Source organism: Schistocerca serialis, chromosome 1 (assembly GCF_023864345.2).
Source record: "Schistocerca serialis cubense isolate TAMUIC-IGC-003099 chromosome 1, iqSchSeri2.2, whole genome shotgun sequence".
NCBI classification, from domain to species: Eukaryota; Metazoa; Arthropoda; class Insecta; order Orthoptera; family Acrididae; genus Schistocerca; species Schistocerca serialis.
This window is the reverse complement of record NC_064638.1, coordinates 42,486,781-42,499,609: the sequence shown is the minus strand read 5'-3', so window position 1 is coordinate 42,499,609 and position 12,829 is coordinate 42,486,781.

Below are 12,829 nucleotides of genomic sequence, written 5' to 3'. Positions count from 1 at the left end.
CTTTGCAGGTAAAAATAACAGCTGCCGATAATGATAAGGAGAGGACGGAGTTAATTGCAGAACGTGAATTCCATCAGCAAAAAGCTGAGTATGCACGGGCAGGTTTACATAGTGATACATTGCTTAGCAAATCAGATGGTAACGTTACAGTGATAACATTTGATTTGATGAAAACTTTGCCTACACCGATCATCTCAACTGGAGTTTGCTATTACAAACGTCAGTTGTGGACATATTGCTTTGGCATCCACAATATGCACAATGATGATGTATACATGTTTCTGTGGCATGAATCCATTGCGTCGAGAGGGCCACAAGAAATTGGTTCTTGTTTGCTGTACTTCATACGCAATTTTGTCAGGACTGAAAAACTAATTATGTACTCTGATCAGTGCGGAGGCCAGAATAGAAACATAAAGGTTGCTGTACTGTGCCAATACATTGTCAACAGCTCAGAGTTCTCTGTGAAGGAAATAGACCATAAATTTTTAGTTAGCGGACACTCGTACCTGCCCTGTGATCAGGATTTTGGCTTAGTTCAGAAACGAAAAAAGTATTTTCCTAATATTTACCGTCCTAAACACTGGAATGATGTGGTAGTGAGTGCCAGAAAAAGGAATCCATTCAAGGTAATTAATATGAATGCGGAATGTTTCTTTTCAACAAAACAACTCGAAAGAAACATCACGAATCGAAAAATGTCTTCTGGCAATTGTAAAGTACAATGGTTGAACATACAGTGGCTGCGGTATGAAGCAACCAACAGATTCAAAATGTTGTATAAATACTCGAACCAAAACCAAGAGCCATTTCAGGAAATTGATGTGGCCAAACGAACATCCACATGCATCAGCAATCTCGAACTGCTTTATCCTAATGGAAATGTAATTACAGAGGCAAAAAAGAAGGATCTGCTAAGTTTGCTTCCGTATGTACCTCCACTTCATCATGATTTCTACAAAACTTTACAAACGTCATCAAATGCTGTAGAAACATTGCCTGTGGATGGTTTTGAAATGTAACACAATGCGTAACATTACAGAAACTAATGTAAAATGGTACATGTAATGTGTACAATGTATACTAGTAATGAATACTGTTGTCACATGCATCAGCGTACTAACGGACCTGTCATTGAGAATGTTCAACTACTTGGAGCGAAAATGGACTAAGCCACAACAAAACTGCTAATATTCTACTATATAGTACTTTTGTAATTTATGTCAAAATATTGTTCAATAAAACCACAGTTACATCATATGCATGTTACAAGGCTGCAATGTATCACAAACATACATTATTTGTGGGCCCGTATTATGAGACCTGTTTCCTCCATATTGACTTCTCCGGGGTTAGTCCGCTTGTGCTCTCAGTGCCTCATATATAGTAGCTCCATTAGCTGCATGCCTCGGTACTTGCTTTGCACGGCCGTCTACTTATTTAATTCCAGGTATGGAAGAGTGGCCTTTCATCTACACCCTCACGATGTTCCTTCCAAAATGCTGGTAAGGAAGCTCCGGTGGGTTCTGTAAGTTTTTCGCCTACGGTAGAGAATCAAGGCACTACCTACAGCTACCCAGTAACTATGTTTACATATGGTGAATGATGGTAAAGAAGCTTTCTGCAGTTTCTTCCATACGTTTTTCGACTAGCGTAGAAAATCAAGGTGGTATGTACAGCAACGTATGAATTACTGGGGCTGTAGTAAATGACTTTGATGACCTTTTGCTAAGCTCTTCCATCCTATATGTACCTTGGTGCAGGGATTCGATGTGCTAACCTTGGATGAGTTGCCACACATTATTGAAGTACTTTGGTTGTTTGTGTAGTCTACAACTTACTGGAGTCCGGCAGTAATATCTCATCGTTGCACTACATAATGAATATTCTTCCTCCTGAGACATTACTTTTATTTATAGACATAACCGATACCATGTATAATCTCAAATTTCTCATAGGCTAAAACTGTATCAGCTGTCTCATTACAAGAATTCATTTTATTTTGTATATGTTGTATGTCAGGGTAACATGTATAAAAAAGATTGTGTCACGATTGGTAGTAACAGCTAAAATGGCTTTTTTTGGAAATTATTTGAAATTACAAAATTTGTTGCATACTTAAAATTCGCATTTATTGCACAATCTAATACTAATTATTGATGTCTGGATTAATTAATGAAATGATATATTAGTGGTGATTCTTCTTTTGTTTTGCCAACTCTTACTTTATGAAGTCTTTGGGATATTGTGGGTACCGCAGAGTATGTAAGGAGTGGTCGGCATGTCTGATGGAAACATGTATTTTGTTGACCTTGTAAGCGACAATGTATTTATTGGTTTAACATGGGAGTGTGTGTGATTTAGAAGAATGGTATCAAATAAAAGGATGTTCATAGCAAAAGGAAACTTCAGTTATTTTCTTTTAACGAACCTAAGAAATCGAAATTTTCAGCTGCAAGAAAGTTTTAGACAGGACAGCTATCTAAAACAACGAGATAATCAAGGTAAGTAAAAAATTGCTCTTCTGTAATCTCACTGTTTTCCAAAATTGTACAAAGAATGGAAGCTAATGGTGATGTGTGGGAGGGTGAGGTTACAACTACCGGTCGTATCGTAATCTTTCACGCACGTGTTCTGCTTGGAGCTCACTTTACAAGGACATCGTGCTGTCAACGGACAGGTGATATCCCTGATGGGTTACTGTAAAGTGATTTGTCTGCACAAGATTTTTCGTTGCTAGTTCAAGCATTAGTAACTAGATATCTTTCAGGCAGTTTGTTATTGGCTGCGTTTGGATCCAGCGAGCGGGCTTAGTTATAGATGAAGCTGATAAAGCATTTCTCTTTAGGTTTTGTACTGACAAACTCGGATCATGTTCATGTTAAGTTATGACTGGATTTAAGAATGTAGATGTGGGGAGGTTCGGCGTGAGCCATTTATCCAGAGGGGAGTCTGAGAGCCTGTTTGAAGTTCTCACTCAGTTCCCCGACTTCTTGGTCAATAAATCGTCCGTCACCAATATCATCCTTTACAAAAAACGGCTGACCAATTATGTTCCAGTTAGGCAATCCCCATATCTGCTTTCACTGTGCAAGGCAGGCCTTACGACACATAGTGGACGAAGTGTTTGAGGAATGAGTAATTAGGCCATCTGCATCTCTTCCTGCCTCGTCCTCGTCAATGTTTCTAGTCCTGAAAGAGTTGTCTGGGTACCGCCTGCTCGTTTATATGAAATTGAATGTGAAGGTTATTTTGCAACCTGTTCCGTTACCGACTTACGCCATTGTATCACCAGGTTTACGAAGACAAAGATTTTTACGGTCTTCAGTCTGAACCAGGCATTTTATCAGATTCTTCCCACTGTAAAGGTTTAACAGAGTTCTATTGGGACTGCACACAGGTGGAGCCGTCGTTTCCCGATTATTGGATAATATCTCGCGAGATCTGAAATTAAGTCTCTTTACGATTATCTGGACGATGGTGTCTACAGCGCTCTCTTCGAACACCAGTATCTGGAGTAGGTCTTACTTCGTTTACGTGCTGGTGGCCTCATAATTAAGCTGTGTAAAGTAAGTCTACCACATAAGGCAGCTGAAAGGTTCAAATTCGATCAAGGACAGTCTAGATATTTGTGTGTGTGTTTTCTCCATCTCAGAACAAGAAGATAATTGCTCGGTTTTATAGGCATGCTCAATTTTTCTTAAGGAAGTTCGTGCCCCATTTTGCTCAATTAGCCATTCCCTTGAATGACCTACGTAAGACAGGTGCGGAGTATCGCAACTGTCTGCCTATGATGCTGTGAAGACCGCTTTGGCTAACCTCATTTCTTACAGTGTGCTTTCCAGAAATCTTTCATTGTGCAGACCAACGCATCTTATTCAGGTGTGACTGCTGTGCTTCTACGAGAGGAGTGGATTGAGCGTAAATCTAAGAAAGACGAAGGTAATCACAAGTAATAGAAATGACAACAGGGAGAAACTTAATATGAGGATCGATGGTCACGAAGTAGCTGAAGTTAAGGAATTATGCTACGTAGGCAGCACAGTAACGACTGACGGACTGAGCAAGGACATCAAAAGCAGACTAGCACTGGCAAAAAGGGCATTCATGGCCAAGATAAATCTACTAATATCAAATATCGGCGTTAATTTGAAGAAGAAATTTCTGAGAATGTACGTCTCGAGTACAGAATTGCATGGTAGTGAAACATGGACTGGGGGAAACCGGAACAGAAGAGAATCGAAGCATTTGAGATGAACTACAGACGAATGTTGAAAATTAGGTTGACTGACAAGGTAAGGAATGAGGTTCTGTGCAGAGTCGGAGAGGAAAGGAAAGGAATATGTGGAAAACATTGGTAAGGAGAAGGGACAAGATGACAGGACATCTGGTAAGAGGGAATGACTTCCATGGTACTAGTGGTATTATAGAAAGCTGTAGAGGTCGAAAACTGTAGAGGAAGACAGAATGAAATACATCCAGCAAATAATAGAGGACATGGGTTGCAAGTGCTACTCTAGATTAAATCGTGGCGGGCTGAGGCAAGCCAGTCAGGACACTGATCAAACACCACAGCGAAAAAACAAAAAAGCGACATCTGCTTGCCGTTTTCACGGAGTAGCGAGGAGTGTCTCCGAGCTGTGGGCAGGTAGGAACGGAGAGCGGTTAGCAGCAGATGTGTCTTTCCTACTATACTACGAAGTCTGGACTGTCTTCGGCCCAAGTTGGCACTGTGTAACGAGGGCCGGAGTGGTGTTCCTGCAGGGCCGTGTATCGCCGCAGCTGAGCTCTGGACGTGCAGTGCGGCCTGGCCGCGCCTTCCCTGGGCAGCGGCTACTGCGTTCTGCCGGACGGCGTTTTGTCACCTCGACAGTTGCTGAAGGCCTGTTCTTTCGCGAAGCGGTCGTTGGCGTGTGCGACATGTTTCCGATACATTGTCCCACGTTTTAATCTCCGAGTTTCGCTTCTCTAGTGTGAACTCGTCCCACACCTGGCTCGGTCTGATTTTGAAGATCATCCTACTTAATTTCTTTTTGCGTTTATTTTACTTTGAGAAAATTTTCCTGTTCTCATCCAGCAAGTGCCAAAAGCATACAAACTGACTACTGTAAAACATGAGATCATTTATCTACTGAGAGTAACTGACATTCCATATTTAAAATAATTGTGCCTAGTCAGACACCTACAGTCACGCAAAATAATGTTAAATCTTTTATACCACATAACAATTAGGCCTAATTGCCCCTAGGACGAATAGAAATTGGAAGAAATTTGGCTTACATATTTTCAAAATGTGTCCATAAGCTATAGGACAAAAGTGACCTGACGAATGACTGGGTTTGAAAATCTTTAACCCTAAAATGCGCAGGGTAATCGCTTTCCAGCTACGTCACTGTACTTTCAAAGACCCCGTAACAGACCACGAATATCCAAGTTACACATCACAATGCCCAACAACTTTGTGCAGTAACCACATCCCTCCGAGCTCGATACAGCAGCTAGAATGGGACACCAGCACAGAAGCTCGATATTCAGTTAATCAGAAGCTGCGAGATGTGCAGGCAGAACTGAAGTTAACGACCAACCCTGAACTGGACTTCAAACCGATTACCAGTAATTTTGATGGAATGCTCACTACATTGCAACAGCCTCATCGGCTGCTAAGAATGATACACCTTTATTATTTACTGAAAATGGTAACAGTTTCTTGCACTAAGGATATGTCAGTTTGATCAATATTACAAACTTTGCACAAAAGCTCATTTATCATTTACCTCGGGTAGCCTTCCACATATTTTAGGGATGATACACATCAGGGAAAGCAGAATTTGAAGGTTTGTACAGAATGATTTGAAAGCTAAATATGGACAATCACTGAAAGGAAATACTGGAAATCGCAAAACATCTGAGATGGGGTGCTCAGATGACGAACCCACAGCAGGAAGTGTAAGACCATTATTTGACGCGTGTTGATTACACACGATGGCACTGTGGTCCCGGTGTCAGATACACCCCATTGTAGGAAGTGGCTTTACAACCTCCTCTAGCTACGAGAGGTTGCTGCTTAGCTACGTCAACAACATTTGTGCTCAACTACACAGCTGGAGTTTTTTTACTAGTGGTAAATGGGAGGATTATTTTAATCCAACTACTGACAGACTTTCCATTCAATATAAATATTACTACAGTCCGATGACCTGGTCGATTTTGCATTAAGAATCTAGCTGCTTCCAGGAGAAACAAATTTGAGTTGCATTACTTCACGTAATTGACTTAATATATACAATGCTATCATGATCTGCACATTACGATGCATAATATCATGTTAGAAGTTTAACAACAAAACTAAGTTTTACGGTTACAAACTGTGTGACAGGCAGCGTAACTGACAGCACGGAAGTATCTTGACAACTCATCGAGTATGTGAGGATGGGAACACCCAGTGATTTTCTCGCTTATGAACATGAAGTTCGTTTGGAAAGTTTATGAAAGGTTTGAAACTAAATTTGACATACAATTATTATAACAGTAACTAATTTATAAAGTAATCAGACGACTGAAGCTGTTTTGTACATGAGAGTTCGAGTCTTTAAGGCTCAGAGGTTTACTGGTACATTTAGAACCCTTCCACGTTCAGGCACAGCGTTTTCTCAAATAAATTAGAGATATATGGAAACATCACGTCGATATTTTGAATAGTCATGTTACTGCATTGGTAACAACGCATGCATAATATTAATTTACAATTAACTTATTTGTTGTGAACAGAATTTTATGGAAATCACGTAACATCAGTGACAACTTTCAGTCCAGACAGGAAAAAATCCTTATTTTCTACTATCCGCCCAATGTGTTTCGGAGCTACAGCTCCATCTCAACGACTATGGATACAACGGGCGTTTCATCTGCTTGGGTTTTTTAGACTACCGACACATTTCTAGGTGAAGAACACCCTCTAATAGGATACTTACACTACACCACTTCTCTCCTCTTTCGACCATTCTAACTTATTACCTACGTCTGACGACACAACTTTCGTCTTTTACAATGGTGAGATACATTTGCACTTATGAATTTAATCTATTTGACGTGTTAATGACAGAACTATATTAGTCACATTTTCACATTTAGCCATATTACAGTCATGTGATGTAATGACTTGACTGATTTTCATTTACATAATTAACAAACTTAAGGAAATAATCTATTACTTGGAGATCCGACACGTAATTTCAGTTTACATATATATTCAACACGAAAATTTAATTGCTATTTTATGTAACTGATTTAGGTACAGAAGCAGTAAACAACAGTATGAAGTACGTAAGATAGGGGAGGGGAGTGATTTGGGGGAGGGGGGGGAGATGTCCCTAACTTCGGAGCCACTGGCCTTTAAACTATCACTGTCCCTCCAGAGCCAACTCGGGAATGTCTCGCTGAAAGGCTCGTAAGTCGTCGGGAACGGATTTCCACTTCTGAGGTGCTGGCCAGCAACTTGCATCTTCCACTGTATATCTTATGAGCTGGGTGCTTTCAGGTCAGGCAGTAGCGATAGTGAAGTGGCTGGAAGGACTGCATTCAGCGGACGCCACCATCATCTTCGTCAAATGAACGACAGCATGGGGAAGTTCTGGCTTTACCTCTTCTCTTATTCCTGCTGACTGATCTGCGGAACGATCTTCTTCAATGACAAATGATCACAACTCTTCCAGTTATAGCCACCAACATACAAATGATGAGAATCAGTGCAGACGTCCGTGAGGTCAGACACGGAACTTGGAATATGGTGCCATCTGGCGGGCTGTGTGCTGCAGACACTGTTTTGGGAGGAAGTACACCAGTATCTGATACAGCAATGCTCTACCACAGCGTTCTATCCCCGTCTTCACATTGTCTTCTCTTCGCAACTGGCAACCACAAAATTACTTTGCTTGTCAGCGGTCTACGGCATGGTACATAATATCACTGGAGTTTTGAAATATCAGTCTTCTCTGTCTCACTTTCATTTGTTCACTAGCCATCAAGGTCACTTCAGCGCTGTGGACCTATCCAGGATTGTCCCTGTAGTAACTCCAGGAACTTTTGATTGTGTGATTCCAATATGCTCCAATATTTCTACTGGTGATCACACCTCCAAGATCAGCAACAGTTAACATTTGACATGGTTTACATTCTGAGAAGCAAGCAACCTTCTTTATGTTTAAGGCTTCCTTTTCGATCCCATTTACTTCACTACTGATGCAGAGTAACTTCTCCATCTGTGATTCACATTTTATTCACGAACTAGGGATATTGTGAGTGATCATGCTGACACTACTGTTCTGTTTACACATCTAGTATGGCTTGTTCTGTCTCTTGCTTAGTCTTCACATCCAAATATTATTTTCAGGCGTTGGACTATGAACACTTACATGGATCGTTTACCAACTTTATCGCATAACACCCAGCTTGGAGGGCCAGGCTTTCTCTGATGGGATCGCTCCCAGGAACGTTGGCTTCCTCTCTAACCATGTCCTGAGGCCGCCGCCGCCCCCCCCCCCTCCCCTTCCCCAATTGAAGGCAATAGTGAAAATGAAAGACACCCTCTGGCCTCGCAACCTAATACCATTGGGGTCGAAAAGAACAAGAGATGACCAAGAGAGGCCGACAGAAAAGGAAACAGAAGATCGTGAAGTAAGTGGAAATAAAGTCAGACTTCGTGAACAGTGACTAGCACGACCATTTGCATGAAAGGAACGTTGATGTCCTAAGGTTGTCAATTATTTTAAAGTAATATTTCTAGTCTGACTACGCTTCTGTAATACTGCTTATAAAGTAATGGTGATTAACAGAAGGTAACTTAAGATGCATCTGCACACTGTATATTGTAGAAGTTACTTATTTAGTAATGCTGCTGATCTATTTGACATTGAAAGTTTGTGATCGTTACACAACGAGAGCTAAATTTAGTTTACACCTTACCCAAAAATAATTTCTGGAGTTACAATTCTCTTAATCTCAGTTATAGTTGAAATGGCTATGCAAGTTGTTTGATCTGGTCATACAAAGTAAAATATTCGTAACAGTTCAACTGTAAACCAGCTTCTGTATCTACCATTTACCATTTCTAGTAAGTGGAGGATTTTTGTAACAGGCTTTATTACAGTGCTTGTGAGAAATAACACTAATTTAAAAGTCTCAGCAACTTTTCACGTAATATTACAGTTTACTTTCAGAGACAGGAATTTCAATTGACTACTTGTAATACAAATTTCAGTTACGATGAACTCTTTGATTGCAAATATTTCAGAGAGTTCTCTGCACTGATAATATGAACACACAAAAATTCATAAAAAGACAATGATAACATAACAGGTATCATTAACTACAATTAAGAAAACCATGGATTCTGTAACTAGCAGTTCGTTCCTCAAGTAGAAGAGGTAGGCTGGGAAAGGTTAAAAAGGAAGAGGAAGTGAGAGACTGCAATGAGTAGGACCCTCATGTGGTATTGGTGAGGTTACATAAAGATCGAAGGTTAGAAAAAATTACTTTTATAGCTATCTCTAAGCAGTAACGTGTTTTATCTTCAAACACCGACATTTGCATATACTGGCGATCAGTACAAAATCAAGTATTGGCTTCGAAAAGTCCGTTACAATGCTGTCTTCTAATCACTTATTACTAGTTTTATTCACTGATCACACTCACAGTAGTATACAAACACCATAAGTGAAAGAAACCCAATATAACAGTAGAAGGAATTAAAGATCCAATGGGATTACGTTGTCATCTTCACATACTTATCAAAAAATATTTATCACATCAGATATCCTACATTTCTACATGTACGAAGAAAAACTGTTACAATAAAAATTTATATAAAAGTGAACATAAGTTTGCAGTTCTGAAGTTATACATTGTCAGGACAAATGGAGAGTATACATGTGCATAGCAATATGGAACTATTTCTGCCAAGTATTATGACTTAAGATCGTATTAATGTATAAAATTAAATTGATTACGTTCAATAAAGGGATTATGAAATTAATCTTCACTCCACTCCCAAAGTGAACTGTATGTTCGAAGTGCACATTCTTCATGAACATAGGAGCCATGCACAAACCCAGAGGTAAGTGAAGGGCACAAAAATAAAATGTAATGCGCTTGATCATTAAATTGAACATACTAAAACACAGTACAATGAAGTCATGTTAAAGAATATAGTAATATTTTATGTATCCAATATTTCTGATGTATCTACTGTTGCCAAGACATTTCAGTAAATGAGTACCGAAAAACTTTAGAATCTTAAGCATATGTATGCCAACTAATTGCAAGACAACATGAGAGCTTCCAGATGTAGTCTCATACCTGTGAGAGTAGTACTGCACTTTAGACAATAGGGGGGGCAGGGGAGGTCAATAGCAGTAGTCAACCAGCACGCATAGTAATGCTGAGATTGCTTGTGATTATTCCTGATGCACAATGACTAAACGAACCTATCCGCAACTGAACCTAAACAGAACGAAATACACTGAAGGCCAAAGAAACTGGTACACTTTCCAACTATCGAATAGGGCCCCTGCGAGCACGACAGAGTGCCGCAACAGGACGTGGCGTGGACTCCACTAATGCCTGAAGTCGTGCTGGAGGCGTGCTGGAGGAAAGTGACACCATGAATCCTGCAGGGCTGTCCATAAATCCGTGGTAGTACGAAAGGGCGGGGATCTCTTCTGAAAAGCACGTTGCAAGGCATCCCAGATATGCTCAATAAGGTTGATCTCTGGGAAGTCTTTTAGTCAGCGGCAGTATGAACTCTGAAGACCGTCCCTGGAGCCACTGTTACCATTCTGGACGTGTTGGTTGTTGTATTATCCTGGTAGAATTGCTGAAGTCCGTCAGAATGCAGAAAGGACATGAATGGATGCAGGCGATTTATCAGGAAGGCTACAAATGTGCCACTTTTCAATCGTATGTAGACGTATCAGAGGTCCCATGTCACTATAGCTCCACATGCCCCATACCATCACAGAACCTCCACCAGCTGTAACAGTCCCCTGCTGTTGTGCAGGGTCCATGCATTCATGAGGTTGTCTCCACACGTCCATTCGCTCGATGCAATTTGAAACGAGACTCATCCAACCAGACAACGTGTTTCTCGTCAACCGTCCAGTGTCCCTTGTTGCGTTGAATTGTTCACACGCTGACACTATGGCCCAGCATTGGTATCTGCAGCAGTTTGCTGAAGGGTTGCATTTCTGTCACGTTGAACCATTTTCTTGCCATTGGCACCGTTCTTGTAAGATCTGTTTCCGGCCGCATGATGTCAAAGATTTGATGTTTTACCGGACTGCTGATATTCTAGGTACACTCTTGAAATGGTCATACGTGAAAATCCGGACTTCATCGCTACCTCAGAGATGCTGTGTCCCATCGCTCGTGCGGCGACTGTAACACCAAGTTCAGACTCAAATCTTGATAACCTGCCATTGTAGCAGCACTGACCGATCCAACAGCCGCGCCAGGAACTTTTTGTTACACAGGCGTTGCCGACCGGAGCGCCGTATTCTGCCTGTTTACATCTCTGTATTTGAATAGGTACCACTTTCTTTAGCGCTTCAGCGTATACAAAGCCAATAAATTTCTGATTAAAATTCTGGAACAGAGTGAGAAATGGGGGAGTTCAAATGCACATGACTAGTAACATGCTAATTTATCTACATATACAGTTCAGATTACACCTAGAACACAATTACCATTATTAATAGCAAACTGCTCATACTCTAATGCACTTAACTAAAAACAATTACCTACTTTGACAGTCCTGAGATGAGAGGATTGCTTAAAAACGCAAGATTTATACAGTACATAATAAAATCGACAGATAATGAAAGGGCATAAAAAAGCATGGTTATAGTAAATTTGTTGAGTTTGCCCTTATAAATTTTTCTATCCGTATGGTATCACCGGAAGGTCAGCTATATCGTAGCAAGGAGTGCTGCCAATATCAATTTTATTGAGTCTGCACATTGCTGTATTGCTCACTGAAAATGTCACTGACTGAATGCAATGAGGCGTTCGTCATCAGACTTGTTTTAATTAAATCAATTACTCACGACATAAACATGAGTTACAGAACCAATATCGGCATACTATGAAAGCATTGCAAAGCTGAAGAGGACATGTGCCAGGAAACTGCATGCAACTAGTAGACATAGTTACAAGCACAACTGGACGTAATATTTACATGTTTTAATGTTAACGGACATAAAATTGCTGATCATTAGGTGAGGATACAAATGTTGCGCATGCAGAACCATAGTATGAAATCACGTACGACTTACAAAAAAGCATTAAACCAAGGGAAATACAACGCAATGTGCAAGTACAGTAATGTTTTTACAAATAAAATGTTAAAAATCAGCAAAACATAGCATTATTATTAATATTGCTGACTGTACAATGTTTGACGCCAGATGACGTTCACATGCAAGTATGACGCTACAGAGCGACAGTTTTAATTGGTGGTTTGTACTAATGTAGCATGTAGAAAGCTGACAGTCACAACTAAAATAAGCTTGGTTCTGAACTTTAAGCGCAGAACTTAATTCGAGCAGTACATTTCCTTGCTGTTCGAAACTACACACTTTGTGCCGACGTAAGTACAATGAAACTATCTACCAGTTCTAGACTACGAACTGCGTATTTAGCGTTGTAATAGCTACATGCATTGTACAGTATAAGTGGTTACAATGAATTAAATTTTTAGTTCTGACTTATTAGCATTAAAGGAAACGGTATAGTACATTGCCTGTTTACAATGGAAAGTGGTAAATAACTTACTATT